This window comes from Halyomorpha halys, unplaced genomic scaffold (assembly GCF_000696795.3).
Source record: "Halyomorpha halys isolate HHAL.00 unplaced genomic scaffold, Hhal_1.1 Scaffold744.1, whole genome shotgun sequence".
NCBI classification, from domain to species: Eukaryota; Metazoa; Arthropoda; class Insecta; order Hemiptera; family Pentatomidae; genus Halyomorpha; species Halyomorpha halys.
This window is the reverse complement of record NW_027105596.1, coordinates 254,036-260,620: the sequence shown is the minus strand read 5'-3', so window position 1 is coordinate 260,620 and position 6,585 is coordinate 254,036. Positions and strand designations below refer to the sequence as shown.

General features: G+C 28.5%; 1 protein-coding gene across 1 annotated transcript in view; it reads right to left on the bottom strand.

Annotated features, from left to right (window-relative positions):
• LOC106685796 (juvenile hormone esterase) overlaps nucleotides 1-5,672 on the bottom strand; it is a gene marked incomplete in the record, with an annotated part of 58,984 nt that extends 53,312 nt beyond the window's left edge. The window contains 1 exon segment of the mRNA XM_067052374.1: nucleotides 5,477-5,672.
• Nucleotides 5,673-6,585: the final 913 nt, after the last annotated feature.

The following is a 6,585-nucleotide window of genomic DNA, read 5'->3' as shown; positions in this document are numbered from 1 at the left end:
CACGTATTGATCTTTCGAATAAAAAAAAAATTTTGATTACAATTTAATTTTTTGTGTTATTTTTTACAATTTCAAGTTCTATCGGGCTTAAAAAAAGACCCTATACTTTGATTTTTGTTTTTACATATTCTTATATAATTTTATTTTATTGTACCCTTCAGTTGCTGTTTAGTTTAAATGACCCTTTCTTTTTTGTATTCTTTATATTTGATATCATGTTATATTTTCAATATATTATTGAATGTTGTATAATATTGCATATATTATATATTTTATAATTTTTTATATTTTTTATTGTATTCTAATTTTAATCAAGTCCATTTCATACTTATTATGAATTCATTACCTCATTATTATTAATTTATTAATTGAAAATCCGTGTCATTATTATTCCCTCCATAAGCTCTTTCAATTTCTTGTTTTTATTCTACTTTATTTTAATTTTAGTATTTCGTATTAAGAAGTGTTCTGCTTAGTTGAATTATTAGTTTTATTGCTTGAAATAAATTAATATTGTACTGCTCTTATTTGTAAATTGTTGTAAATTCAGTGCCCTAATAATCAAAAGTGTAACTAACTCATATTTCATTTATGTTTATCATTTCTGAATGTTATTTTGGCACCGATTTATAGATGTTGTCATCTGATCGGACTATATCATATGTACTTTTCTGAAAAAATAAAAAATCAAATAAAAATAAAAACGTATGTAAGTGAAAAATATTATTTTTATTTTTCTCTAGCATAGTACTCCTATAAGAAAAGAGTTTATTTAAAAATTCTACATACTCAACGCGAAACCGCATACTTTGTGTATGTGGAGTGAAGTGAACATATAAATTTCAAAATAAATTCACTGACTACTAATTTTTCAGTTCATTCTTTAAGAAATGATGCTTCTTAAAAAGTTATGTCTCTCGAACTATTGAAAGTAAATAGCTCTACTTACTCTAATTTAAATTAAGTTCGATATATCTGGGATCGTTTGGCGTACGGATAACTATGAGTACCAAAATTAATTTTTTTATATGGTTACAGAATACATAATAATATAATGCAATACATTATACATGTACCATTTACCAAAATTAAAGAAGGCTTAATGTATTATATAATAATTTATGAAATTTATCATCATGGGAAGTAGTAGTTTTCATGATATTTACTAAAATATTATATATAAACATTGCCAATAAGGAAATAAGAGTTCATGAGCCAGATCATGGTTCTACCTGCAAATGTGGTGGCTGTTTCAAAACGTTAAATAAAATTAATTTTCCCTTCGGACCGCCATATCTTTAAAACTATTTAAAACACTAGAAAATCTAATAGAACATACTTTAAAGTAGAGTAAAATATACGCCATAAAAGAGCTATTTACGTCCAATAGTTCCCGTGATATAGCTTTTTAGAAAGCAACATAAAAAATGTACTGAAAATCAGTAGTTCATGAATTTACTCTGGGAAATCTACTCTGATCATTTGACGTACAAATGTCTATGAGCATAAAAACTAAAGAAGATCCAATGTAATATTAAATACTTCATGATATTTATCATCATTGGAGTAGTAGTTTTCATGATATTTCCTAAAATAAGTTCTCAAAATGTTAATTTCTAGTTTTTCAGACAGAAATTTTTGGTTTATTATTTCTATATATTATGGTTTATAAAGAATTATAAATCAGAAAAAATTAGACGATCGAATTGAAGCTAGCTTAATTTGCTATAAAGTAGTTTATGACATTTATCTTCGTAGGAGTATTAGTTTTCATGATATTTGCATATGAATATGAATTTCATATATGCAATTTTATTCGAACAACTAGAAATCAATTTATATTAGCAAATATTATGAAAATTATTATTACTACAACGTCATAAAGTATTTTATAATACATGGAACCTTCTTTAATTTTTGTGTTAATAGACATCTGTGTGCTATATCTCGAGAACTATTGAACGTAAATAGCTCTATTAGGGCTCATATTTTAGCAAATTTACTCTGCTATACCATATAAAAAAGGGGTGTACTTTTTAATTTTACCTCTCGGTATAAATTTCATTGCATATTTGATTATATGGTCCTTCAGTTGCTTGTATATGTCATAGATCACATATACTAGCAACTGACTACCGTTGAACAATTGCTTAGTGATTTCCAATTCAGTCTGTCGTTGGTAATTCTTCCATTTGGCTTTTTTGAAATTCCATCTCGGAAAGCATGGTTCTCTTTGCTTTTAATACAATTTGTTTTCTTTAACCTCTAGTAAGAGGATGCTATGACCAGAAGATCCCGGAGCCTGGTATAATTTAAGAATTAATTTATTTTCCAGCCTCGAATGACTAAGTACAAGATTCAGATGCGTTTGCTAACCGTTGTAGGCAAAAAAAGTCGCATCATTATCAGCATTCTAGATGTACACCACTGGTCCACTATCTATGAAATTTTCTACTACGCTACCTGTGCTTTTATACCCCCATCTTGGCGAATGAGCATTGAAATCTTCCATAACCAGTGTCTGTCCCATACATTCTCAAGCCAGCTGAGAACACAATTATTTTTGGGGGGATTGTAGATAAAATAAAAATTCAACCTTTTGTTGTCGACAGCAATCTGTACTTGGATAGCTTCGTGTTTATCACCTACATTCATTTCATGCATTATATTTACTTTAGTAGCATATTGAGTCTTCACACCAATCACAATACGAGATGCGATCTGCCGTGACCGTTTTAGCGATGTTACTTTTTTTATGAAATGTTGCTTTCTAATCTCGGTAAATACTGAACGGAAATAGCTCTATTAGGGCTCATATTTTAGCAACTTTACTCTACTTTAAATTATATTTTATTAGGTTTTCTAGTGTTGTTGATAGTTTTAAAGATATAGAGCTCCGAATAAAAAAAATATTTTTTTTAAAGTTTTAAAACAGCCGCCATTTTTTATTCCCCCTACCTACACTTGGGAGACTCATCAATTTTGACTAGTAATTATACATAGTTTCCATTAAAGTAAACAAAAATCGGTGTGAAATAACTGCCTTTTTGTCCTGTTGGGCTCTTGTACTATTTGGTTTTGCCATAAAAAAAATTAAAATTGTAACATGGTTATTCTATGTTATTTTATTTACCCACTTTACGTTACTCTCAGAAATAGACTTTAAAGAAGTAATTCATGATTTATGCTTCATGAAGTTCAAAACTGCTTCTATGTGATTACATTTTTTTTTTTATGTTTGTTACATTTCAAATATAAAGCAATGACTTTAAACACTAGTTTATTGTAGTTGGTTAACCACAATTGTTCATGAAATAACTTCTGTAATCTAGAGAGCTCCCACTCTCTTAATGCTTACTGAATATCAATGAATAAAACATCGATGTTTTAATTTATTTTTTCATGACTATATGTTACTGCTTGATTCATATCTCGACTAATATCATTTTGTAATTAATAAAAAAATACTAAATTTCTTATTAGTAATTTAGAATAAATTAAATATCTTTAGAAAATACCGTTGTTTATTCTTTTCTCGAGTCCCCTCCTTCTTATCACCATTTCGTTCTCGTGTCTGTGTTTTTTCAGTAACACGTGTAGTTGATAATATTTCTATGGCATCTCTTGGATTGTATGATACTTCAGAACTAGCTGCACTTTAGGGTGTTGAAAGTCGGATCATTAAAACGACCGATGAATGAAATTAAGAGCTGATAACATTATTTGTATAAGTAGCAATTGGAATTAACAATAATAATAATAATAATGTGAAATTCTACCTATGAATGGTCATGAGTTTAGTGTTTTTTAAGGGGGCACTGTTTTTAGAACAACGGTCATACAAGGAGGTGATTTTTTTCAAGATCTCGCTCAACCGCCATATTTTTCTCCAATTAAGGGTACCCACTTCATGAGGCTGGGTGGACCTCAGGAGCGCAACATAACCAACAGGGTTTACTCATGGCTACAGTATAACCCAAAATAATTATCTGCCCAGCCGGATTCGATCCCGAGTCTTTGGAGTTAGTAGCATTGTACTTTACAACAGCATTAGAATTACTGAACACTTCGTATATTCTAAAGCAATTTATGTTGTCAAATCATAATAATAATGTACTTAAATGTTTAATTTTAAATAAGTACAATTGATGGCAAACTTTCAATTGTTTACATTCAAACTTTATCAACTTAATACATCCACAAATCTATCGTTAGTTATACTACAAGAACAAAGGCAGTTATCTCACCCCAATTTCATTCGGAGCTCTATATCTTAAAAAGTAGGAACAACCTAAGAAAACCTCAGAGAACGTCATTTAAAGAAGAGTAAATTTTCTAAAATATGAGCCCTAATAGATTTATTTATGTTGAATAGTTTTCGAGATATAGCTTTTAAAAAACAACATTTCATAAAAATGTATGGGATGTACTAAAAGATCATTAGTTAGTGAATTTATTTTTAAAAATTTATATCTCTAAAACTATTCGACGTACAGATGTCTATTAGCACTCAAATTAAAGCTAGTTTAATGAGCCATAAAGTAGTTTATGATGTTCATCTTGGTAGGAGTAATAGTCTACATGAAATTTGCTAAAATAAATTGATTTATAGTTGTTCGGACAAATTTTCATTTGCCAAATTTATATTCATATGTGAATATCATAACAACTACTACCTCTACGAAGATATGTGTTATAAACTACTTTATAGTAAGTTAAATTTCCTTTATTTTGAGTGTTGGCAGACATATGTGTGTCTTATGGATCTAGAGATATATTTCTTCAAATATCCAACATTTATACGAACAACTAGAAATTAACATTTTGTGGGTTTATTTTGTCAAATATCATAAAAACTACTACTCCTACAAAGATAAATATAATTAACTATTTTGTAGTAAATTTAACTAGCTTTAATTGGAGCACTGGCAGACATTAGTACGTCCAATGGTTTCTGAAATAAAGTTTTTCATAAATCAAATTTATTGTCCGAACAACTATAAATTATTTTATTTTAGCAAATATCATGAAAACTACTATTCCTATGAAGGTAACCCTACCTACCTACCCTACCTATACTTGGCAGACTCAATTTTGACTAGTAATTATACATTGTTTTTATTAAAGTAATAAAAAATTGGAGTGAGATACTGCCTTTTTTTCTTCCCAGCTCTTGTACTATTAAGCATTGCCAGGTCAATCAGTATTAAAATGATTATAAGCAGTAAATAATTTATTTCTGTAGATTACCTAAAATTGTTCAAAAAATAAGTTCTCTAATCTGGAGAGCCATCTTATCTTACAGTGCCCTAAACATCGATGTTTTAATTTATTTTTTCAACACTATCTGTAATAGCTTGATTTATATCACGATCAATATGATATTACTATATCATAATTAATAAAACTAATACTAAATTTCTTATTAGTACTTTAGAATAAATTAAAGATGTTTAGAAAATTCAATTGTTTATACCTCTCTCTAGTTCCCGCTTCTTATTATGCAATGCCGATGGTGACCTTGACCGGCTCTCTCAGCAATCAGCAGCGACTGACTTTCACATGAGAGAAACTGCACAACACACACTGCGACAAAGAAAACTCTGTTTGTTCAGTTTAACACCACAAAGAGGATAAAAAAATACTACAGCGGTCAGAACCGGACTGAAGGGAATTTCACGACGCCATTCTACTGACCTTGACTCAACCCATTCTCAAAATGTTTCTAATCATTTTACTTCATATACATATCGGTTAATACGTTCATATATATATATTTTAATGTTTATTTTTTTTAAATTATAAATTGTTGCTAGTAACCATGGTTAATCTGTTTAGGTTGCTATGGAATCATCTCAATAACATCTGAGCACATAGTAGACCCGTCAAAGCTTCTCTATTGCTATATTTGAAGATGTATATACATTAATTGAACATTATCGAGACTTTTATATTAATTAATATATACATGAAGAGATATGACGATATTATAGTAGCATAAATGGTAACAGCTAACTTCACTGTATAATAGTTAATACTTGTCCGATGTAGTCGATTTTTTTTTCTAATTCTTTAAGACAATAAGATTATCTATAATATTGTAATACATTTACTACATAAAATATGAATAGTTTTTATATAGTAATCCTCATTGTACTTCAATATTAGTACAGTATTGGAAAATTATGGAATAACTGACCTATTAAAGTGTGGTAAAAAAAAAATTCAGTATTGAAACAAAGATGATATTCATTTTTAGCACACCAAGAAACCCTTAAATTCAAATTTTCAAAAATATCTGAAAATAAAATTTTTTTGGCCTTGTAAATTGGCCTTTCATTTTTTTTTTTTAAATCAATATAATTAAATTAAAAAAATATAATTAACTTCAAAATTGCCCAATTTAAACCAAACTTGGCAGAGCCTTAGCGTTCTATAAACTACACCACAGTGCACAAACTGGTTCTCATTTGTACCGAAGGTATAAAATAAAATGTTATAGGGGCATTAAATATAAATTGAACACTATTGTATGACAGTGCATAAAGTACCAACAATATATATATAATTTGAAATTATTAATAA